The sequence below is a fragment of the Sinohyriopsis cumingii genome, chromosome 12 (assembly GCF_028554795.1).
Source record: "Sinohyriopsis cumingii isolate HCF-2022 chromosome 12, ASM2855479v2, whole genome shotgun sequence".
Classification (NCBI taxonomy): domain Eukaryota; kingdom Metazoa; phylum Mollusca; class Bivalvia; order Unionida; family Unionidae; genus Sinohyriopsis; species Sinohyriopsis cumingii.
Window position 1 is genome coordinate 82,276,884 of NC_142972.1, and position 27,170 is coordinate 82,304,053.

The following is a 27,170-nucleotide window of genomic DNA, read 5'->3' on the forward strand; positions in this document are numbered from 1 at the left end:
GTGGAACCACACGTGAGCAACTACAGGTAATTCCCGAGGACACACAATTACCACCCCGATCGCTTAACTAGCACCCCGACGTCGATTGCACTCAAGACAGGTCAACATGATATTATCACGCGTATGACCGCGATTGTTATCTTTTCTGTCTACGGTAAATTGTCTTGAATTTTTATTCGAATACTGCCATAGCATTATACAATTACAGCTCGCGCAGTGATTATTCTGCTGTTGTTTTAACTCAATAATAAATTCAACATCAAGGTCGAAATCGCGATTATTATTTTTTGTCACTCTGTTTGTAACCGGCGAGTTTTTTTCTTATTATGTCGCTGTTGTTTTCATTATTAATTTTATCAGCTATTGAATCTTCCAAGACAATTCTTCGCAGTTGAGATATTCTTCTGACTCTGGACACCGCTAGGTAGACTAAGTTTGACCATTCGATTCGATCATCAACGATCCAGACAGTTGTATCACTGATAGTTAGTCCTTGAGACGAATGAATTGTCATTGCGTATCCTAGCGTCCACGGGGATTTATTCATTTTTAGTGCATCTTTGACAGCATTAATATCAACTAACACAATATAATTCAGTACTAAATTCTGTTTCTCTGTCCCTGACGTAGTCAGGCGCCCTGGTATATCAACATCTATATTTTGTAACCGCGTATCAGCTGGTCTATAACATAACGGCACTGGCAGCGTTGTAAACTTTTCCTGTTGTAATTGAAATAGCTGTTGCTGAAGTGTGTCTCTGACTATCTTTCTACTTGCCACTAACAAATCGTCTGGTTTCCACGAGCTCCAAAAGTCGCTCATCGAAGTTTCAGGAATCATCTCGCGCATAATTTCACATTGAATTTTATTCGGTTGTAATCTGATTAATGTTTTAAATTCTTTCAACGTTGCATCAAGTGCTCTATGATCATCAGACACTTCTTCATAATAATCAACAAAATCTTTTAACCAATCATGTGGAGATGCGCCGACAAACGGAGGTGGTTGACCGTGATCTCCGCACATAATCACTGCAGTATTTTTCGTTAGCAGCCAATCAAGAAATGTTTTTAATGTTTCCAAGGGCACCGTACATATCTCATCCCAAATTATTTTCTCGGGAATATATTTTGTTCCCATTCGATCTGACGTTCACACACCGCCGCTGTATTTGAAAAAGCTGTGATAAGTACAAGAATTGACTCCTCGCTGTTTCATCTCCCTGGCGAGCCTGTGTGTAGGTGTTAGCACAATCATATCCGATTTTCCAAATAATTCAATCGCTCGAGTTGTCTTACCAGACCCACCCGAACCGTTTAAATAAACGGTTTTGTGTCTAGTGATTGGATCATACACAGATGGCAACATTGACTTTGTCGTCGACATTTCTGATAATTTACAATAATCATCCTTAATTGCAACATCAGCGGATTCACAATATTCGTGTAACATCTCCGCTTTTATTCTCCACGAACTCCATTCATCCGAAAATCCTGCGGATTTCATTGTAAAAGCCAGTGATTCTGAATATTTTTTATTGATATAAAATGAATCCATTGCAACTCTAACTGCGGTGTCAGGAAATCGATTTATCATTGATAGCAAATTTATAGAAACATAACCCAGCATTGAAGATCTTAGATGTGTGTATTGAGACGATTCTCCGTCGATATAACTTACAATTGTGCCCAACTTTTTCCCGTCGGACAAGAACACATCCTCCCGATTACAAAATATATTTCTTGCAACAGCGTCAGCAATTATAAAATCCAATCCAGCATCATCGATAATCAGTCGCGAGTGATGTAGTTTGTGATCATATGCAGCACCTTGAGTAAATTTACCAATTATTCTTCGTCCAAGATCGTTTGCTATTTTTTCACTATTGCTATGTTTGATCTTGAGAACTTTAGGAGCTTCTTTAATAATGACATCCATCGGGGTATTTGGACTCTCTCGTGCATACTCGCTAATAACTTCATCTACACTGACACGCTCCGGTGTTGGCAACCAAACTGAGGTCTGCGGTCGATATGATATGATTGCTTCACTGACAGTCAATGATACCAGTATTCGGCTGTCAAGCATATACCGCAATAACACTATTGGCACCCAGCGCTTTTCACTGAAGTGTCTGCCAAACCAAACATAACAGCACGGATGGAGTCCCACGGCGAATTCAAACGAAGTCACACGAGCAAATCCTGTCAAATCAAAGTCGGGTAAAGGACCGTTTATAGCAACTCGTGTCATCGAGTTCGTGGGATGTCCAAATCGCTTAAATTATTCGCGACACTCGCCCATCCCGAGAAAGCTTCCTGGGTAGCAAGCAATCATATCCACGGAAATCATATCCCGGTAGTCATACCGGGTATTCCACAACCCGCCATGCCCATACTCGACACAACTTAATTGTATATCCGAAAGAATCTGACTTCGGGCTGGTCTCCACGAATTTCTTTCTCTTGCGGCGTGAGCGGCAACACTTGGAACTGTAAAACAATTAACCAATAACTGCTCAATGTTTTCTTTCACTTATTTCTCTGCGAGTTTTTTCATTTGTTGTTGCAACGACTCCGTCCGGTATAATTCACCGTTGGGTTTTACAAATTGATCATATTCGCCATCTTCGGAACTCTTAAATAACCACACTGACACAGGGTCGGTTTTACTCAGCGTGTAAATAACATCAAATATGTTTTCCGAGTAAAATTTTACAACACGATCTCGTGGAAATATTGTAACCGCATCAGTCCAGGCATGAGAGTTATGATCAATAATTTCAATCGGTGATCCTGACTTTTTATAATGCTTCGAATTATATAATATTTCCCCGGTTAGTGTTTTTACTGTTATTGAAAATTTTAATTTACTTGATAGCACAGCAACATCATTTATTGATGCTCCAGTATCCTTGACTTGCTCAGCCCATGCTGTTATTTTTTCACGTCGCAGATCGGTTAAACCGTTTCCTCGTTTTGCGTTTTTAAAATGTTACATTACTCGCTCGGCTACACAATTTAACGCCAACGACGAAGTCGTTCTTATCGGGGTGAGTTTATCCATTTTTGTTTTTTTTACCAGATAGATTCCATAAACGACTGCGGTCACAGGATACACTCGAGCGTAATATGGTTTATCAATCCCGGTCAGCATTCCTGGTTTGGAATCTCTACTTAACGGAATGGTCTTTCCGTTAGCAAGAACAGGGTCGAGTTTGTCACGGATAATCCACGTATCGGAATCTGTTTGCACAATAAATTTTATTCTGAAAAAATATTTCTTACCGCGTTGATGTTCATCACTTTGATATTCATCAAAGAGATAATCAATAATTGTTTTTGCTCGGGCATCAGTCATTGTAGCATCGATGACTTCGTCAACATCGATGCTGTCATCGATGATTTCGTCAATATCGCGGATAATTTTAAATGACGACCATACATGAGAAGCGCCGTCGTCGCGGAATTCTTTTTTGGCATCCCTGATAATATTAAATAGATCAGTTAAATTCCGTCGCCGTGAATCTCTGTTTAGTCTGTCAAGATCGAATCTCCCGGCGCCAAATAACTCCTTCATATTATATTTAAGACAAATATTTAAATAAGAAATATTATATATATATATATACAAATGAATAACTGCAAGTGGTTAAAAGTTGGATCTTTAACATTCTGTAATAAGCCCTGCAGGAAGGAATTCTGCGGTGAACACATACAAAGCATCAAAGGAGGAGGCACAGGACCGATACCGTGTCTTCGATGTGGCATTGGGGTCAGAGATAAAACACAGTTATGTGCGGGGTGCGGAGGTAAGCGATACCGTGAACTCAAGCGATACTACAATAAAAAAAATAATGGAGATGCGCTGAAATCCGAGAGTGATTATATAACTAAGTTCTCAGACAAATTATAAATTAGACAAATATATTATTATATAAATGAATCAAGAATTTGTCCCACATCCAACCATTAAGAATTATGAAGCATCTTTCGAGGGAATAGTGAGATATCGTAAATTGAAAAAACCAGTTGGTGTCGTTAATAATACTGGTTATCTCCATTTTGGGGTTTCTGGGGGTAAAAACTATTATAATCACAGGGTCGTGTACGAGTGTTTCTTTGGGATAATCAAAGATGGTCTTGTAATTGATCACATTGATGGACAGAAACTTAATAATAATTTATCCAATCTGAGAGCTGTGACGCAGAACGAAAATTGTAGGGCTGGTAATACTGGGGGAAGAGAGAGTCTAGGGAAGTTGTTTCCATAAATTTAGGTACGAATGAACAAATAATATTTCAATCGATGAATGCAGCCAGTAAGCATTTTGATATTTGTGCGGCTTCAGTACGAAAAGTCGCAGAAAAAATATATAAATCCGCGTTGTCAAAAAAATATAATAAGCAAAAAATTGCTTTTCGTTATTGTTAGGTACTTTACTATAATCCGAGGATTTTCCAAACGGAGATAACTCTACAGCGACTTGCGTAAAAGTCAATGATACAATTATTTCCCCTTGTCAGGAAGTGTTGCGCAACACTCCTTGACAGGTAAATTTATCCAGTGCGGTATTTTTTTTTAAATCCAACTGTATACACACTGCGTCACAATCTCGCGTTTGTCAGTATTTTCATAAATCAGAGCTTAAATTCAGTGTTTAAAATTCAATTCAGAATTTGTTAACTGTCTGTTACCACTACAGAGGTATATTATTTTACAGGTAACACAACGAGCAGACGGTTTTCTGTGTACAAGGAAGTAAGTAACTTCCCTTTATTTCCCCTTGATTTTATCAAGGTGACAACGTCAAGAATGATTTTATCCCTGACAAAGTCAGGGACAAACGCGTATTTATCTTTTTTTACAGACAATATCACTATTTTATTACACTTGTTCGGGTTTATGGTTCATCTGTATTTTTCACACGATCATATTTAGAAAAAACGTTTTAAACAAATCACGCTGAGCTATTTCTGAACTTCCAGGTATCAGTCGGTTTATATACAATATCGTCCGAATAATATACGGGGTTTCGAAACCCAACGAAGTTGCACAACTTTCTCCGTTATCGCCCCGTCAGGGGTGGTCTTTTACCACCCAACGAGATTGATTTGGGGAGGGGGTGCAACTTTGTTGGACGTAGAATATAACCCCGCATCTGTATGTGTTGTCTATATGTTTGTACCGTCCTAGGATAAGTTATATATTCAATTGTAAATATTGTAAATACAACTGCTATAAATATGCTTCTACTGTAAATATTGTAAATACTATGTGTTTATGCCGTCTTAAGATAAGTTAGAATTAAGTTATATGTTTGTGCCGTCTTAAGATAAGTTAGAATTAAGTTATATGTTTATATTAAGTACCTAGGATAAGTTATATGTTATGTCCCCATATGAACCTTGCTAGCATATCAAATTGGGAATGTCTCGTCCTGGGGTCGTGTTTCCGCTCCTGAGTTTGGTAGCTATTTTTAAAAAAAATATATATATAAATATGAATCACGAAAATATCAATAATGTGATTGATACTATTAAAAATTAGTAAAATTAGAAAAACAAGGATTTAATATATCACTAAATCCTGAAACAATTCTGTCTGATTTTGAATCGTTATATGAATCTAAATGCGCAGGGCGTTATATTCTTCCTGCTCAATATCGATTCATAAAGATGATTCAAAATAATTTGTATAAATCGCTGGCCAGCGTAGAAGAAGCACAAATAAATGAATTTGTTCCATTGTCTCGTGCAATTGAAAAGATCAGGCTGGCACTGGCAGCCGAGTATGAAACTAAAAAGATAATAAATAATCGCGTTAGAAAATTGAAACATTGTATGTCCCTTGAAAATGCTTGCATTTTTGAAGTCAGTGACGAGGAAGTAAATACCTCACCTTGATTTCGTCATTGACGCTGTCATCCTTGACGAAGTCAAGTACTTGGAAGTGAAATCGAAAGTAAAAAAAAAAATATTACTTTTTTTTACCGTCCGATTTACTAGTAAATACCCCAGAATAAAGTATTTTTACTGCAATATCTTATCAAGATGATCCCGTGAAATACACGAGTGAGCATAATTCATGATTTGGTCTGGAAAACACATGATCATTGTGATATGATTATCTTGTAGTTGTTTCAACTGTGATTCTGTCAGTAAAAAATTATCATTACCGTATTTATCAATAACTATTTTATCTTCACCTATCAACGACGTTCCGCTGAATACTTTTTTGATATATTCTTCAAGTACTTGTTTGTCGTGTATGAAACATTTTACGTGCTGATACATGCTATATTTTTTTATCATTTAATATAATTTATTGTGACAGTGACGTTGTCACTGACGGTGATGGCACTGTTATTGTTGCCGACATCACTGTCGGTGTCGTCACTGTCAGTGGAAATGTCAGAGACATTTTCATCACTGTCACTAACACTAAAATCACTGTCAGAGAGATCACTGTCGGTGCAAATGTCAGAGACATTTTCATCATCATCATATTTTTTATTGGAAGTATTTGACTTGAAAATCGAAGATTTTTTGGACATTATTATAATATGATATTATTAATTGAAAATCGTTTCACGATTTCACCAGCAAATTAATACTAATAGTTTTATTTCTCAGGTCCAAAAGTCTACCATGTTGGTCAGTGACTTTAAAATTCATTCTTGTCAGCGTTGGATTTAAACACTGTAGAAATACTGGAATAATTGGCTCTTGTACAATCAAAAACCCAGGTGGTTCTTCAGGAGTAAATGAGTATAATATAAACCCTTGCTGGGCTTGATTTGATACTGTTGTGTCTATGTTGTAACTGCCATCAATTGCGTCACACACAAGATTGACCGCGACCACTTCAGTGACATTTACGATTCCCGGAGAAATATGTCTGCCATCACTGGCTGTGGAATTGTCATGTCTGAGGATAGTTGGTGGTGGTAGTAGTTTTTTGTACTGGTCAAGTATGTCATCGAAGTAATCATCGACGATATCAGTAACACATTTTTTCAAGATGACCGGGGAAACGTATCCTGGAAATTTATAATTCCCGGAGAAATATGTCTGCCATCACTGGCTGTGGAATTGTCATGTCTGAGGATAGTTGGTGGTGGTAGTATTTTTTTGTACTGGTCAAGTATGTCATCGAAGTAATTATCGACGATATCAGTGACAAATTTTTTCAAGATGACCGGGAAAACGTATCCTGGAAATTTATAATTCGGTAGTTCAGCTTCTTTCAGCGAGAACTTATCCAAAAATAACTGTTTAATGATGGGGTTACTGTCAATTACTACCTGAATCATTCGCTGGTTATAATATTCCATATCCGCGGCAATCTGATTTAATATCTCAATTCGTTTAATAATTTCTTCACGTGAACCTGTTACATCGGAAATATGTTCTTGGAAGCGTTGCCGTAGATGCGCTAGTTGCGCTCTATGCGACACATTAATAATTTTAAGATGTTCAGTAATTTGGCTTAGACTAACACGAAGTGCATAATGCGTCTCCTCTCGTATTTTATAAGTAAAATGCAACTCAATATCGCTGCCATCTTTAGGGGGGAAATCCAGCTAAACAACGTTGCACTTTTTACTTTATCCAGTTGTTCTTTGTATAACGGTGTAATTCCGTGATATGATTGTTTATCGGTGATATAATCAGACTTTTTTGGTTCTGGTGGTATTGGTGGTGTCGGTGGTGGATTTTCAGGCCATCCTAATACTGTTCTGATTGAACTGTTATAAATGTCTACGGCGTAACCCGGTGAAGCGACTTCGATGATTGTTGACAACGTTGGCTCATGAGCACTTATTGATATTTTTGCTTCTTTTCCGGTGATACGCTTCATTTGACGCTGTATTTCTTTGTTGATTTCTTCTATCTGATAAGACCCTGTTTGTAAATGAATGACGTCCCAATCTGGAGTACCGTCGGGGTTATTCTGATACGAAAATACAAATGAATTATCTGGCAACTGTTCGTGAAATGATGTCGACCTGATGTTGGGCCAACTGTGATATACTCGTAAATGTGCCAGTGCGATTTCTTTTACTGGAATTGCAGTTGGAAAATTAATATTAAACTCTGGTTGCGTCGAAGATATTGTTATCATTGATGTTTTTACCGGAGCTGTATTTGCGGCTATCTGCCGAAGTAATTCCGTCATTATTTATCTTCATCGTTTTCAAATCAAAGTTCTTTGTGTTTTCGTAATCGTTGTATGCGCTGGACATCAACGTGAATTCGGAATCGGATATAACTGTATCGTCAAGGCTGGATGATATCAACGACGACAATTTCGAGTAGGTGCTCGTGGCCGCGCTGTTTAACTTTTCATACTCGTGTAATTTTGTTAGCGCACACGAGGATATTTTTTTCGCAATAATATTAGCAACTCCTGCAATTGTCGTTGATGTTGAAACTGTAATTGTAATCACAACTGCAGTTGTAATTGCAGTTGTCACTGGTGTCAGCGCTGATAATAGGACACCCGTGGATGCAACTACCGCGGATACCGAATACACTATTATGTCTAATACAGTTACACGCCGTTTGTATTTTTTTATCTTTGTTGCGCATTTGTCAATAGTGTTTTTTAACTCTGGCTGCCATTCGCGTACTTGATCATATCTATATTGCTGCGCACTTAATGACTCTGTCATTAGAGTTGTCGTTGATGCCATTTTATTATTTTACGCGGTAACCAATTGAGGCGTTTCAGCTACAAATTCCAAACACCACCAGTAAGATGTTGCGGTTAATTTCTTGTCTGCGGCTTCCAGTATAAATGTTTCTTCGGTTTCCTTGTTTAATATGATAGTCACAACCCCGGAATACTTATCGGTGGAATGTCTCCTGGGATATGTTGTGAAGATTTCAAATTTAGCGGCACTGAACACAGACAGTCTATACACGCCAGTGGCTGTTGCTGTATATTTGATAGTATTATTTTGTCGGGACCATGTTGCGAATCCCGATGATACTGTATATACGATGTTGGTGATATGCCCAGAAGTAACTCCAGTGGGGACTTTAATCAGACTGGTTTTGTTAACGATCTCAGGAATACCCGATACGATATCTTGCTGTGTTTGTTTGATCGTGTCAATGCTATTTTGTATCAACGCGATTTGATCTGAAATACTTCTATCTGTTCTAACTACACCTAACCGGATATTAATCGCGTTGACTTCGCTGGCGTTACCAGTAAGTTTTTGTTTGATGTCAGAAAGTGTCATGTCAGCGATGAGCGGAGTGCCGAAGAATTTATCTATGACCTCATCAGTTTTCTGATAATTTCTGCGAAATCTTGTAAACGCGCCCACGTGAACATCATACTCAGCCCGCAACGTGGTTAGTTTACCGTCAATGTTGCGGCATCTTCCGGCGAGGTTGGAATCGCTAACGCGGTTATTTTGTTGTTGCCGAGATGGAGTTCACCTGTCATTGTATCACCGGTCTTCGCTACACGTTCCCCTGCGACTTTTCGTGCATCATCTCGAAGCGCCGTGATTGATATCGACGAATCTCTGATTCTGCCGCTGTCAGTGAATACAACGATGTTGTCCATTGTAGCTCCAATAACCCTGCGAATTATGTCATTCCACTTAATGTTACTGGTTTTTAGCTTGCCATGTCGATCTTGAAAAATTACAACCTCATCTGGGTCTATTCCGGTTAGATTTAAAAGATTATCAATTTCATCTTTGGTCGCATACTTCGATAAATCGATATCTTTTTTTTATTCCTTTGTTCTGCTTGATCTTCCGTAAATATCAACCATTATTAGTTATGGGGTTGTTTAAATTTGGAAATCACAGATGTGATTTCAACGTGTATTCATGCACGACTTTGTGAGGAGAAATCTTTGATTTCGAGATTGCATCAAGAACATTTAATACTTCACGGCCACATATCGGAGGATCGGTTAGTGTTTGTGTTGGTAACGTTGAATACCAAACCTTACCTGTCTTTGTCCCTGTCTTTGGCAGGGGGATGTTTTTTGTATATCGAAGAAACTCAATTGGCGGTGCTAGCCCGTACGAATCAAAATAGATAATTCCACGTGGATCGATCGCGTAAGCAACCCAGTGAGTTCCTGGACCATCACTGTTATCAAGATTAATAATTCCGGTTTCTGGATTATTCGGTCGTGATGGTAATTGATCTCGCATAAAGACTCCTCTGAAGTTCTTTATATTTAATTGTTTAACAGCATCAAGCAAATCAAAATTAGAAGCTGGAAGCTTCAACATCGGTGTGAAAACACTTTGTGTTTTTACGCTAGCATTTTTCAAAACCGTTTTGGGTACCATGATGGAGGAGTTCCTGGGAGTCTTAGCCCTGATCCGCGAGCGGATCTTCCCTTTTTTCTATCCTTTTCCAGTGGCTTTCTTCAGTGCCATTCCAGCAGCTGTTACAACAGCCCCTAACGCGGCTGCTTTTGCGACTGCGGGAGCAGCAGCAGCTATCAGTGCTGGTATGGCTGCGAGAAGAGGAAAGATACCGCCGGTTTTAACCATATTTTTGACCGCGGCTGGAGAGAAATCAAGTTGAGTTCCAGTCGTTGCTTGCTTTGCTTTATTGAAATGTTTTAGTTGGGTTTTAGTTAATGACAGCTTGTTTGGACCGCCCATTAGCTGATCGTGTTTTAGTGTTATTTTTGTCCCACATGTGCTCGCGTTCTTCGATTGTAATTTCTTCACCTGACCAGGAGTCAGAATGACATTATCATGACTGTATGACATTTTATTTAAAACGAGATTGATCTAATTGCATTGCTAGCAGCGATGTTACATATTTTTGAAAATTACATATTTTCCACCGGGGCATCGATGACTCTCATTCGTCCACCAACACCTACAAGTAGCATTGCTTTATTGGAGAGTATGACAGCAATCGCTCTGAAACCAGCAGGAACTACAGGTGGACCTGCAGCACCAACGGGAAACTCACCCACGGTAGCCTTGAGGTGTATGTCAACGACAGATTGTTTGGTTAAATCAAGATGTTCCAGCGAAAAGTAATAAATCGGATACAGCGTTGTGAAATCCAACTGTGATATCTGCAACCCGGTATCAATATTTTGATCACGTCCCATAAATGTCATCAGACGATGATACGCACGTGCGACTTGATTGTTTTCAAAATTTATCAATATGTCTTCGGATGGTTCTTGATGCCCGTTTATTCGCAGCGAAACTTCAGAGACATTAAGTTTGTCAAATATCATATGACTTTGTAATTGTGAATTTACTCTCGCATTAGCCTGGAGTGCAACGAAAATATGTCGTGGTGCTGACACTCCTTGCTGTGATGCTATGTGCCACGTGAATTGCCCGGCACCGGCGCCTTGAATGGAAGCTGTGGATGTTGTTAACCATGATATCAGTGATTTACCACCTGTGTCCATGAAAGAGAGTAGCCGTTGTTCTTCAGTGATCGATGGGGACATTACTGGCATCCACAACACAAGCTTGAATAATATTACTTTAACGGCAGCAACGCCGTCTTCTCGCCAGATAGCGTCGTTATCATCACCTTTTCGGTGAAGTACAAGTGTATGCTTGGCTCCAAAAGTAACCTTCCGAACACCTCTGCAAAATCCGAAGATGTGAGACAGTGGAATTACACATGAAAATTTTCTACGATTACCCGATAACATTAATTTACGTGTAGCAAAACCAAGATTTTAATTAGGGTTGGGAAATGCTAAATCTTCTACTGTATTAATAGCAACGGGAGGAGTATCACAGTTTGTTGGTTGTCTCACAATGATAGATCTACCATCCGGATGATTAGAATTATCCTTAGCAAACATCATAGTCGGACCAGCTGATCTAGTGTAATCATCTGAGTATCGTGCTAACCCGATAATTGTTGTAGCAACATCAACATTATCCTGAATTATCTCAATTTCCTTTCCATCGATGTTGTATGAAGCACTTTTGAATAATGCCATGATGCCATTATTAACAAAACCAACTCTGACATTAGCTCCGTATTCTGTATCAGCGACAACATCTGTTACAAGTTCCCCCGTGACTTCAAGGAATGCTTCAGCGGGTAAGAAATATCTACTTGTATCATGAACTTGTAATTCAATTCGTCCGCGTTGAATGGGTGTTGTTGCTTCATAAGAATAATACTGATAATCGCGCACAGACTCATCTTTGAGTATTGGTGCATCCATATCGAACGCTGGATCTGATACACGTCTAAACATTTTATATAAATTATCGTCGTCTAAAACGAAGACCACTTCCTGATATCAGACTCGTATTTATTTGCTCGGGTATTCCCTGGTTTACCAAGTCTGTTAGTTTTTGATTTGCGGCATGATTTATTACTTTACTGACATCCGCGGGCATAAGTTCTGTGCTTGGTAATTTTACTGGTTGGACCGCTTTCGGCGAACCTCTTTGAGGTTTACGTATTAACCGCGCCAGTCTGTCCTTGATTTACTGTGAATGCTTTACCCGCAAGATTACCAATTGCTCCAGAGGTTTTATCCTTGACAACATCAATAGCTTTCATCAATAATTGTTTTGCGATTGGTAACGCCTTAGGACCCATTCTTCTAAACAAACCCTGAATAACATCACCAAGACCATCTCCGTAAGTTACTTGATAGACTGGTAATCGTGAGTTTACTACTCTGACCGGGTTAGGTTGAGCGTTGTGTATGATCATGTTATCTAATTAATATTTCTATAATCGTCGATGAGCTCATCAATAAATTCCCGATAAATATGAGAGTCTATAATTTTATTTTGAAACAATCTTTGGCAGATACTCGCGGCCTCATTAATTACTTCTGGTGAGTTATTCCCGGCACGTTTCCCTCCGATAAGAACTTCCAGCCGTGATACATCATTGATGATATTATCAGGACAAATAGCTAGACCAGATCCAGTTTTAGGTTCAAACAACTCAAGTTCTTCAAGAATATCTTTTTCTGGAGTCGGAGGAGAAGGATCTGGGATATCTTGGTGTGGCACTGTAATTGCACTAGTTAGTGTTTTTGGTGGTCTTCCTCGTTTTTTTTTAGGTTCTTGCGCTTTCTGTTCCAGAGCTCGCTTTCGCTCTTCCTTCGCTTGTATTTTCGCTTCTTTTTCTTCTTGTTTTTCTTTTTTTCTTTTATCTCTCAATTGTTTATTATACCCAACTACACCTGTTTTTATAAAATTATAAGTATCGTCAGTTTTAGATATTCGGGATATACCTCGATTTATTTTATACACATAATCAGTCCACTCATCTTGAGTTATACCTTTTTCAATAGTTTCTGGTGTTAGAAATTCATGTTTACGATGAAAATTATCAACAATCCAAACAGAAAACTGTTTAAGTTCCTCTTTGTCCCTCAGTGGAATATTTTTTATTTCTTCGATACCATCATCAGTAAATTTGTCTATAAATGATGCTTTGACAGTTGCAAGTGGACCTACTGCAACTGGATCAGCTACAGCTTGTTGTTCACTAAGTTGTTCTGTTGCTTGAAGCAAACCTCGCTGTGGTTTTCCAGCCTCTCTTTCAACATCCTCGGGAGTTCTTCCTGCGATTGCAGTTAAAACTTTTCCAGTGACTGCAGTGACAGGTTTGAATAATTCCTCTGTCAACTCTACGAAACCTTCTCGCCATTGCTGTCTCGCTTGCAATTTTTCTCTGACACTATCACGAACAGGAAGAAATTGTTTGATTGCTTGAAGTCATTCTCGAGCTAATCTAGTTGTGAGAGCTTCTCCGATATTTGCCATTATTTGATAACTGATAATTTAATTTACAGCAGCAGAGTGAGGCCACACTTGCAAAAATTCCTGAAAAACAAACAATTATTTCAGCAGAAATACTTTGTATTAAAAATGCTTGCATTAAAAATGCTTGCATTTTGAGCAGCAGAGAGACTGAAACAACACCGAATGTTTCGTCTAGTAAACCCTTGTATCGAGAAGTAGTTATATAGGTAGATATTTTTCATGAGATAACCCTTCTGGTCAGCGGAGAAAGCCTATTTATCAGTGTTTTCTGACTAGAAGGGTTTATTTTGTGAAGACAAATCTTCTATCAAGAGTGTTTTCGATAGAAGGTTCTGTTTGACGAAATAGTTGGTGGGCTCAGTCTCTCTGCTGCTACCTGTTACTTGCATGTCCCGCTTATTTGCAGGAGGCCGCGGTATATTATTTGGAAGAGCGTCGGATTCGTAATCCAAGAGTCGAGGGCTTGATATCACCCCAGTCCAGCCCGGATCGGCTGCCTCGGTATGTCCTTAATACAGACACTTGGCTCTTATTTCCTCGGCATGAAAATTCCAATATTGTATTTAAAAATGTCCGTCCAACCAATCAACCAACCCATCCTCATAATGTAATTGTCCAATATGCAGTTTAGGCGATGTTTGCACCGTTATAAACCATTTTCACTATATCATATAAGAATTGTCTTCTATAACGGGAGCCCATCGAGAACGAGCCAGCGTCGCAAACAGCAGTGATACATTAGAGGTTGCTCTGATCTGTTTAAATGCATTAAACTTCAGAGATCACCCATTTAGTTCATAGTATCAAATTTTAATATTTCCTTTTCTAAATAAATATATTTCTGGACATACTTGATCTACATAACACACACACACACACACACACACACACACACGACACAACACACACTCTCTAAATGTATTATGTTGTATCTGAGTTTTTTTCATTTATTTATTTTTTCCGGGTGAGAGTTTACTAAAGGTATTAAGTTAGTACATACAACGTATAGTTTACTTCGTTTAATTATATGCAGTAGCGACCGTAGCAAGGCGTGAATCGCACCGGGGTGGCAAGCAGTGGGTAGAGCGAAAAGTAGACTGAGTTCGTTTAAAACAGATTACAATTAAAGCAGATTATTTCAAAATAAATTTGATATTGAAAACAAACCTGCGTTCTTCTATGAATATTTCACAGAATTTCTTCAGTGACATAGAACGTAGACTTGGCGCCCAATGTCCTCATTTCGCACTGGTCCCGAACAGCCCCCAAACGGCCCCTGTTATGTACCCTTAACTGATACAACAATAGGGAGGGTGCGTCCGTTCCCAGGTCTATCTTGGAGTTTTATTCGCCAAACTTCGACGGACTATTCACAGAGCAACGCGAAAGAAATGTTTGATTATACCTTTCGATCAAATTGCATAAAAGGCGGGGACCCCGAGTGGCCGAGTGGTCTAAAGTGCTCACCGTTCCGGATCACTACCATCTCACATGTGTCTGCGTGGGTTCGAGTCCAAGGCTCGGCTAGCATGGTTACGTGGGAAAGCCTGCCAGTAGTTTCTCGTGGGTCGGTGGTTCTTAACTGGGATTTCCAGGGTTCTTCCTCCACCAGTTATACTGGCCGCCATGTATAGCCTATCTTGTGCTGAAGAATGGCGCTAAACCTTAGAACAATAACAACATAAAAGGCGTACCAACATCCAGTGATGTTGAACCAGAGATGGACTTGGGTCCAGTCTAGATGACATAAAACTATGCTCATTATCATCACACCATAGAAACTAGGCGAGGCATCACCATAGGCAGAGATGTGGTTGTAGTAGTGATGATATAGTAGAGACTATGTAATTTGTATGTGTATGTGTGTCTGTGTGCATGCTGCGCTGCTTTTTCTGTTAGTGTGTGCTATGACACTTTGAACATGGGTGTGGAGTTGCTGCATCTGTTTGGGGTGGAAGAGGGGTAGAGACAACACGAGTGTTCCGCCTGTTGATAGTACGTTTTTGCTTTCATGTCTTTCAATCTATAAATAACTAAACAAATATACAATATAGTATATGACATTAACTACTTGACTTCTGACATAACTAATTTAGCTTTCTCACCCTTTGTTTTGCCCCAATTAAGGCTATAATTTTGAGGAAAATAAGTCCGAATCAAAATTTTGGATGGGTACTTCCTATCAAGAAGACTGTTTCATATTCCACCTGCCTATTCGAGAATTACAAATGACAGTACATCACAATGTTATCAAGCGATCGATTCGTGCAGTTTATAGTCTTGGTTTGTCATTGAACATGACCGTAGTTTAATTTCCAGTCTTTATAAGTGTATAATTATAGAACTCACATGGCACCAGTCTAGAAATGGATGAATATAAAATCGATTATATACGAGTTTGCGAGGCCATGATTGACTGGTAATGAAAAGTAAAAAATTGTCTTTTCAAAGATAATACTTTCATTAATTGAAATGATATGGAAACAATATTATATTTGTGAATTTTCGTGGTTTTCTTTTGATGGGTGTGTGCTGTGGGTTTTTTAATGGCTTTTGTTTATGAACCCCATCAATGTAAGTACCGTTTTTATTCCTTAGGTGGGAAATATGTGTTATAAGTTTCAAGCACGTCTAGTTTTAAAGAGGGCGTGGCTCATATGGTTTATTCAACACAGAACAATGTAACAAGGTTGTGTCTACGCTGTGAGATATAAATTTGGTCTCGAACCATGTAATCATTTGAATTGACTAGTACCACGATAGCCGAAGCAGCTCAGTTGGTAAACCAGTTTGTCCTTGGGAAAGGCACTTAGCTCATATTTCCTCAGCACTATATTGGCAACAAAGTATTAAAAGTTCCGTTAAAAAAATTGTTTGTTTTTTGTTTTATTTTAAAGAAAGAGAGAGAGTAGTCCAGTAGAGTGCAAAGGATAGCCTTACTGTTGTTCCACATGTTAATTCACAATTAGGTTTCTACCCAGGGCCGGATCGGGGAAGTTGGGGTAGGGGATGTATCCAAGGTTTCCTGACCACCACCACCCGGCTAAAAACGTACACACACACACCACCCGGCTAAAAACGTACACACACACACACACACACACACACACACGTACACTCACTGCTCACTTGAAATGTCACCATCGTTTTATTGTTGCGCATGTTTATTGGATATTATGCACACTTTGAGTAAACAAGCACACACACACATTTGCTTTGGTGCTCTTTCAAGGAAACTAAGGGCACTTTTATAATTTTGGAAACACACACACACACACACACTTTATCTGATCTGGCCCTGCCACCTATGAAGTATGTTGGTTCCGTTCGTTAACAGCAAGCAAAATGAACACCATTTGTCTACCTGTGAAAGATTTTTCAAAAATTAAACAGGTACGACAACTTTTGCCAGGGATAGCCAGGGCGGGGGGGGGGGGGTAGTAAAATGTGTGCATTTGTCTAAATTGGATGGTGTACCTTACACACTGGATAAAATCCATGCAACCAAATATATTATGCTAGATAGTGTATCATTTACTGAGTAATTATGGTCACCAGTTTGAATTTGTTAGCTATGTTTTCAAACAGTAAGCTCTAGATTTGACCAGTTAAGTCTCAAAGATTTTACTTTATTCTGACGAACCCTCTTGATTTTTGTGCGCTCCAGGTTTTCTTCAGTGAATATTGTAGAGCTTTATATTTTGTATTTGGTTTAGCTTATGTCTCCATTACTGTATTTCGATTGGCTTATGTCTCCATTACTGTAATTCGATTGGCTTATGTCTCCTTTACTTAACCTTTAATTATATTTGTTTTGGAGGAATGTTAAGTAATATATATGAAATATGAATCACCTGCTTTGAACACAGGTATACAGCAAGAACATAGCCACGTTGATCATTTACTCATTCAGTGCATAATGTGACAAAGAATCGATAGTAATATATCTGAATCTTAAGCTCCAGTGAGATACAAGTGATAGCAGACAAAGACAAAGCTGCTCTTGATTGGAAAACTCTGTTAATATTTATTCTGATATTGTTTTTAATGAAGCTCAAATAAATATTAATTTTGGTTTACGCAGACTTACAATATGTCTAAACATCCACTAGTGTAACATTTGACAAGCAGAACTATGCACACTGTTTAACTGTGCTCTCTGTTACTATCAAACGTCTGACAAGTAAATCAAGGAGGGATATAATACTCGCGAAACTAATCATAACAAATTAAAAAATATTAGATCAGTCTAGAAGTGGATACCATGAAAAAGAGGATACTCGGGTTTCGGAAGCAATAACTTGTTGATAATACGAAGTAAAAGTTAAATAAGATTATTTTCAAAGGAGATCATATATATGACTGGGCATGGACAAGAGGTATTCCTCATCTACAGTCATTTGTCGGGGTGGGTGCGTGGGTAGTGGTGGGTTTTTTGTGGCGTGTTTACTTGCCTAGTTTACGAACCCCAATAATGAAAGCAGCGATTTATTCCTTTTGTGCGGAATGGGTGACGCAAGTTGAAAGCAGATGTAGTCTTCAATGACGTGACTCAGATAGTTTCCTCATGGCAGAATGATACATCAAGGATAGTTCTATGCTGTAAGATCTCATGCATAGGGTTTGGTCCTGAGCATGCAGAGATTAACAGAAACTGAATTTTAAAAAAATAATGTGTTTCCGTGAATGCATCATATGACACGAATTAGTACCGCGTGTCGTTAATGCCACGCTTCGTATTATGGGCCACAATTAACGTGTGATGAAACTTTATTTTGATATTTGATGGGTACTCAAATGTAAATGATGGCTGAATCAATCCACTTAATACTGTAATTCGAACAAACTACAAAAATATATTACATTTCTGGCATTGTAACAGTGTAATAGAGCATCTCAGTACGTCATGAAATCAAGTTCCTCTGACTGGTTCTTTCAACATGAAAGAGCGCTGTTCAAAGGAAAGATAAATCACGTTTTCACATTTACTTATATAAATGTCACTTAGACTAACATGGGCGACAATTAATGCGATGTGGAATTTTAACTTCATTTTGACATTTTAATGGGGATTTAAATGAAATAGCTAGATGTGTCAATCAGAAGCAACTAAGGCAACAGTTCTTGGCCAATACCTGTAGGTATTAGATACAAATTGTTTTCTCTACAAGCTGAAAACACCTTTGAATCTGTAACATACTTCATTAGCAGAAAGCTAAGTTCCTGTCTTTTGCATCCACAAGCACGAAATGTAAGCATGCATAATTGAAAGACAAAATATTTCCTGATTATATTCATTCCTATAAAGGTACATTGTAGATGACATACATCGAGCTTTTGAGAAGCCGAGTTATGGTTATTTGGGAGCAGTTTACTCAGTCATACCCATGATCGCCAAAACGACCGAACAAGAATGATCAATTGTAAAACGCGTTTCTGCTTAAATCCCTCCAGAAACACTCTCGACGATTCGTTCTGCCACTACGTAATGCAGTAATCAGTTCCGATTTTGGAATTTGCCTTATTGCAATCGAGAGTAATCCGATAACAATTAGTCTCTTGATCGCTCGATCATTATACAAACATATAAACAGGAAAGCAAATAAATAAAACAGATCATAAAATTTATTCAGGGTTAAAAGCACATTATAAGCAGTCATGCCTTGTATCAATATTTAAATAATAACGTAATTTCACGTGGTTTTATAACATCCATCCATCCACCCATCCATCCATTCATGCATGCATGCATGCATACATACATACATACATACATACATACATACATCTTTTTTGTTGTAAATACTGTTAGCTATATTAAACATGTCGTTCTACTTTGGGGGGGGGGGGGTCCTAATATCGCATCTGTATGTATGTTGAAATTTACTTTTCTTTCACGTCAAATAACTTTTTTTTACTGGAAGAAACTTTTAAAATTTCACACAGAAGGTTTAGTCACCCTATAAAAGAAATGTTTGCTTGCTCACAGTTATATCTGGCACGCTGAATACACCACCCCACCCCACACCCCACACACCCCCCCCAAAAAGTGACCGATTCTAAGTATAACATTGTCAGGTTGAATTCTGTTTAAACATTCTATCAATAATAATTTGAATATATGTTCCCACCTAAGACCAAAAAGATGACATGTAGTGTTATTATTGAATAAAACATTTTTGTACTTGATTGAACGTTAACATATGTGGATTTAAACTATTTCTAAACAAACAATTTAATTATTGTCTGTATGTCCAACATCCTTGTAATTAACAGTATTCCGACAAAAGAAAATGCCATCTATTAATACGACAAGTACATATTTAGAGGCTGTTTAAAGTCTATATTTAAAAACCTATACCCCAACCCAGAAAAATGAACCATTGCGTCATCCACAGAAAGCACTATCCCATTCTCACAGAGGTAACTATTGACAAAGCCGATGCATACGCATGTATATATGGACCATCAAACCACATTAGATTCAGGTTGAAATGTAAGAAATATGCATGAATCACTTCCTTGTCTAAACGTGCAATACCATCGTTGATAAAGTTTTAAAAAATAATACTAGGTCGTGGCTAAAAGGAGATTGTTTCTTCGAATATGCTTGGCATAAACATTCATAATGGGTTTTTCCTAAATGTATTGATCGTGATGGCTGTGTTTTCTGCTCAACATAATCTTAGACTAGATCACACGTCGCCAACAGGAACGATTTGTAATATTACCCAATATATTTGCTCATCTATAATATAGATGTAGGAGATTTTACGGAGAAGAAGCAATGTCAGAGGCAGCCATACTGTCGTTATACAGTGTTATACTGGCATTCGACAGACAGTCGTTTCCATGGCTTATACATGTATTAGGTACATTGAGCGCATAGAATAACACTTCAAAAATATATATACACACACACACACAACACAACACACATTAATCATTGTAGCTGCGCTTGTCCTCATCCAGAAAGTGTCTAATGTACAGCTGTAATGGGTTAAGGATTTCCTGTTTGCATCAAGTATATGAAAGAAGGCTTAGTCGCCGCAGATTGTCATCTGACAACAAAATCCTCTTGTCTGAAGTGGTCTTAATCACTTACGAATGATGAGTTAATGAGATAGCTAAATTTACATGAATAGTATATACCCCATGAAATCGAAAGTTATGATGAGTAAAGTTTTATCTGTCCATGTATGTATGTATGTATGCATGCATGCATGCATGCATGCATGCATGTATGTATGTATGTATGTATGTATGTATGTATGCATGTATATATGTATGCATGTATGTATGTATGTATGTATGTATGTATGTATGTATGCATGTATATATGTATGTATGTATGCATGTATGTATGTATGTATGTATGTATGTATGCATGTATGTATGCATGTATGCACGTATATATGTATGTATGTATGTATGTATGTATGGCTGTATGTATGTATGCATGTATGTATGTATGTATGTATGTATGCATGTATATATGTACGTATGTATGTATGTATGCATGTATGTATGTATGTATGTATGTATATATATATGTATCTATGTATGTATGTATGTATGTATGTATGCATGTATATATGTATGTATGGATGTATACATGTATGTATGTATATATGTATGTATGTATGTATGTATGCATGTATGTATGCATGTATGTATGTATGTATGTATGTATGTGTGTATGCATGTATATATGTATGTATGTATTCATGTATGTATGTATGTATACATGTATGTATGTATGCATGTATCTGTGTATGTATGTATGTATGTATGTATCAACTTATCACGTAATGAAAATTATGTAGCAAAAAGCATAATTTTGAAAACTCGTTTTTTTCTTTCTATTTTTCTTTTCCTTTCCTTTTTATCCCAAAAGGTAGATCTACAATCGCCCGTAGAATGATATTATCCAGAGGAAAAGAAAACAATATTGGCGATTGTAGTGTTTCGGTGTGCAACACCTTCCATTTTCGTTGTGCAACGTCAGAAGTGATCATTGTTGAAAACTGATCAAAAGACTCCATTTTGAAATAACTTGCCTGACTTAATGAAGGCCGAACGTCTAGTCTTTCGAATCTTGCACAATCTATGGGATATCGGATTACTGTAGTAGTAGTAATACTACTAATAGTAGTTGTTTTTGTTCGTTTTGTAACAGCAGTAGTAGCAGTATTTCTTATGCGCCAGTTGATGTTAGATGTGGTGGTTGGGGCGATCTGCATTACATTCGAGGCAATTTATTAACATTTTACGTCCTGAAATTCCAACTTGTATTTAAATAACAGATCAAATAAACACAGAATACGTTCCTTGTTTAATCATTCTTTTGTTGTCAGAGAACGGCTAATTGATAAATATTTCACAATCGGATGAGCTAAGTATATTCGGTATCCTATCTCTTTTATATATCCTTTAATAACCAGGCTATCAAGCACAGTAACCCGACTGCAGCCTTGTTCACGTAAAATAAACTTTTACATGTTGGACTTCCTAAATCAGTACATTCCTTATTCATCGATAGGTTGGATTTTGTAAGGACAAGATTCCCTCTTTATATCCCCAGAAAGTTATTGGGAGTGAGTTGTCTATTTATTTATTTTTAAAATGTCGTTTATATAAAAATTTGTCATTATTCCTGTACCTTGTATTACCAAGGCCGACTTTTCTTGTACAAGTATAACATTTGCCAATGGCGATAAGCGTACAGATAATTACACAACCTGTATCGCATAATCTCGGAAGAAAGGGATCCCATGGAACATATATGTAATTTTATGTAAGTGTTGGATGATAGGTAAAGTAGTGTTCAACGTTTGTCAGAAAATTTATTCGAACGACATGAATGATAACAGCTCTCGTTGGAAGGTCCTCGGGGCCAGGCAATGGAAAATAAAGTTTATTTACTCTTGAGCAATTTTTTTGCCTCGTACACAAAAAAGCATTGTATCATGCCTAAAACAAGATGACAAATGAACTGTATTTTTAATTCACAAAATCTAGAAGTTGGACAGATACGACAATTGAACGGTTGCGCCATCTCAAGCACACACACACATACACCCTGCAGGAGTGGCCCGTTATACACGGACTAAAGTCTGTTACGTATGGACATAGAACACAATTAATTTTCCTATATATTCTCTACATTTGTTTCTCATTACTTAACTTTTCATTTTGTGACAATCAATATAAATCGTGTTTTAATAAAAAAAAATACCTACAAAGATGACTTCACGGTGAAGTTCTTGTCAAAGGTTCACTGGCATTATTTTTTTAATTTTTGTCGATTTTTTTGTGTAGAGGCTGGACTGTAAACAAACCAGCGTGTAATGGAACACAGATTTCACTTCCGGTTCATCACAAAGACCTTATTATTCACTGTACAATTTCGCCGAAACACACACAGACAACCACACCATAAGTTCATATTCTAAAGAATAAACAATTGCCTTTAAATCCATACCAAGAATGCCTAAATCTAACTCTTGCACCCACCCCCACCCCCATATTTTCATGACTCGCGATATGTCGGCCTATTCAGAAAAGATGTAATGTTTATCCAGCGGGCTATAGAAATGAAATAAATTACTTTTGACTGTTTTTGTCAGCAATTCAATCGAGTAATTAGGTCCGGTTTACAGCTAGTTTTACAAAATTCAACGTAACAATGCCAATAAATGGCAGGAGATATTAGGCAAGCTAAACCGATCTTGGGAAAATGTTAGTAAAGTTAGACATTTTAGATTTTTTTTAAAAAAGCTATTATGTGGAAATGAAACAACAATAAATAGGATGTAATGTGTTTAAAACGTCTTGTTAATAATAAAAAATTACTAAAGAACTCAGAAACAGTCTATATGCTTGGGAATTTCTTGAGAATCCGTTCTAACGTCAAGTTGATACATTGGGTAGCAGACGATTTTGTATGTATGGGACAACTTGCAAAATTAGAAATATGGATTAAGATGCAGAATTTTTAAGGTAAATATTTCCATCGTTCAAATAATGTATTTATTTGTATGATTCTAAAAGATACATAGTAAATAGAATTTTCTGGGTTGCAGGTTAAAGTAGATCATGTAGTGGGTCTTCATGTTGACATTTAGAAATTACATTTTCATACGCGTTCGAGTCAAAATGTGGGATATTTTTGTACACTTTATAAATATCACTTTTCTTAATTAAAGTACGTACGTTCTTTCTTGATACAAAATGGCTTTTTGACCCAAAAAAACACGTGATCTAATGTTTACAGAAATGACGTATCGTTGCGCAGAATTACCCGACGCGCATAACTGGCCGACATGGTGGTACATGTATTACGTTACTTTATAATAATAATAATAATAATAATAATGAGGACTTTGTATAGCGCCTAATCTTTAGAAGCTCTAAGCGCTTTACAACTTTAGACAACACCTATAAGATAAGAAACATAATAATATTATTACAAAAACAAACAACATGAAATTAAAAAAAAAACATTTAAAAAATAAAATAAAAAAAACATGCTGAGAATATTTCAGGTAGGAAACATTATTAGGTCTTTAAGTTTGTTCTTGCTGTCGAAATAAGTGAGTTTTGAGAGCCCTCTTGAATGTGATCACTGTGTCTTTGTGTCTAAGTTCAGTGGGCAATTCATTGCACGTTGCTGGGCCCTGGTATGCAAAAGAACGCTGTCCATATGACTTTGTTTTCATACTTGGAATAATGAGTTTACGATTGTCAGAGGAGGAGCGTAAGTATCTTGCTGGTGTGTACACATGGGTGAGGTCAGATAGGTATGTTGGACTAGAGTCCGACAGTGAAATGTAGCACAGGGAACAAATTTTGTGTTTAATTCTGGATCGAATGGATAGCCAGTGTAGGGTACAGAGCAGCGGGGAGGTGTGCTCTGATCGTGGTACTCTAAGTATGATCCGAGCAGCTGTGTTTTGAACTTTTTGAAGTTTCTGGAGTAGATATTGAGATGAACCAGACAGAATTGAGTTACAATAGTCCAGTCTTGAAAGTGCTAATGAACACACAAGTGTTTTAGTGGCATCAACTGAAAGATATTTGCGAATTGAGCTGATATACTGTTACTTGTGTACGATACTGGGTTGTTAAGTATACTTAGATTGTGTGCATTTATCTATGACGACTTCCTTACTGGGGCCCCGAGTGGTCGAGTGGTCTAAAGCGCTCTCCGTTAATGATCACTGCCATCTCACCTCTGTCTGCGTGGGTTCGAGTCTAGGATTCGGCCAATGTGGGTATGTGAGAAAGCTTGCCAGTATCTTCTCGTGGGTTGGTGGTTCTTTCTGAGGTTTTACCTGGTTCTTCCTCCACCATTAATACTGGCCGCCATGCATAGCCTATCGTGTGCTGAAAAATGGCGTTAAACCCCACAACAAACAAACAAACTTCCTTACCCTCTCACAGGTAAGGGTTTTAAACACAATCGCTTCTTGCACACTGTTACCATATATTTTCAAGTAAAACACCAAGTTTGGTTGTATAATCAAATCTAACTTCGTTAATATGGTTGTCTTCGACATTTGAATGAATAGTTTTATTTTAAAAAATAACCTTTGCATAACACGTTTTGGGGAAATTAATGTAGCATGTGCATAGTTCGAGATATAAGGCCAATCTGAATATATCTCGAACACACGAGGGAGAGTAAGATATACTTTTAAAGAAAAAAATTATCGATTTTTTTAAAACGCCGGCCTAAGTGGTTAGAGCGTCCGCCTCGGATGCGGGAGGTCGCGGGTTCGAACTCCGGCCAAGTCATACCAAAGACTTATCAAAATGGTACTAGCAGTTGCCTCGCTTGGCGCTCAGCATTAATAGGTTAGTGTTAGCACTGGTCGTCCTGGTGTCAGGATAACGTGACTGGGTGGGAATGATGCTACATATATGTGGCATGATGCCCCAGTGCCAGAAATCACTATAAACTGACACACTGCAGACATATTAACGGTATGACTGGAAAATTATTAAAGCTATGTTAAAAATTCAAATCACACCCCACCCCACCCCACCCCACCCACCCCCCCACACACTTTTCTAGATTCGTTTCTTTATTCTCGCGGGAAATGTTCGTAGTGTGAGAGAATACAAATATCAGAAACGTCAGCAGAATTAGAAATGAAAGTGTTACAAATATGAAAAGACAGTAAAAGCTACAATCGGTCTTGTACATAATAAAGCAAGATTGTCAGCTATAATCAGTAATAAACAGGAAAAAGAATCAAAGTATAGAACAATAACCTGAAAACAATCATTTGGATTAAAACAGAAAAAGGGAGGAAACATTTTTCGAAGAACACATGCAGTTCAGGTTTTTAGGAAAGCTGTTAATGTCGATGAGGACGAGGAAGTGATTAACATTTTACCAAAAAGTACGAATATTCAATGAAAGCAATCCTTAATTTGTATTTAGTAGATTTATCGGCATGTATTTATTTGGATGACCAATAAGGTATAAAGACGAAGAGTTGGGCAAAGTAATAGAAAATTTAATTTCATCGCTCACTTTTCCTTCTAAATAAATAAAACATTTTTCACCATTTATGGCATTCCATTTAAGCTCTTCAACCAGTAAGGTGAAATATAAAGTTTTGAATATACACGGAATCTGTATTTAGGCAGTAAATCTATCAGATATTTTTCAAGCGAAATAATGATTTAAATGATAAATATATTCTATTCCTAGAGCTGGACTGGTCTTTTGACTTCGATGACAGTAGTAATTGATCTTGAAACCGTGTTTCAATAATAACCAACTTGCGGATGGAGATGTCTGCAGTAACCAAAAAATGATAAAAACCTACGATATTCAAACTGTTTTGTGCGTAAACAAACCATGTCACTCTAAAAGCATTTTTCATCTTTGGTTGATACAGAAGTTTGTAAATAAGGCATGATTTCCTATTAAATTTATTGGACACTCTTTTAGCACTCCAAATTTACCACGCTTTGTTGAATCTAAAAAAAAAAGGGGGGGGGGGGGTCAGCCAAATTCACCATAAAAGATACATGACAGAATTTTCTTATATAATTTATGTAGAGTTTGACACAGTTGTACGTGTCATATGTAAAGGATTTTTGGCGCGTTCGAAACACCGTATTTTAGAGCCATACAATAGAAAAAGGAATTACTGTAATATCAGAAAGTCTTAAATGGCAGTTATTAGGAAAACTATCCCCTACTAGCCTTCTTGTTTATATTGAATAGGATTTATTTTGCTTGATCTATCCGCCGAATACAGGAAAAAATAATATAACTGCTAGCGGGAAACTTTGTTAATATTGCTTACTTTATGTAAACGCTTATAAGCAGAAGCCAGTTGCAAAATGTATAGACTAAGATCTACCGTCGAATTA

The 27,170-nt window shown here is 37.5% G+C and overlaps 1 protein-coding gene across 4 annotated transcripts in view; it reads left to right on the forward strand.

The window, feature by feature from the left end:
• The window catches only part of LOC149786835 (uncharacterized), an 81,575-nt gene that overhangs the window by 30,669 nt on the left and 23,736 nt on the right, over window positions 1–27,170 (forward strand). Inside the window, exon 2 of one of the 4 annotated variants that reach the window (XM_089977358.1) lies at window positions 14,182–14,276. The exons of the other annotated variants lie outside the window; for them this stretch is intronic. The gene's annotated coding sequence lies outside the window, so the exon portion shown is untranslated. The remainder of the gene's footprint in view (window positions 1–14,181; window positions 14,277–27,170) is intronic. 4 annotated transcript variants of the gene reach the window in all.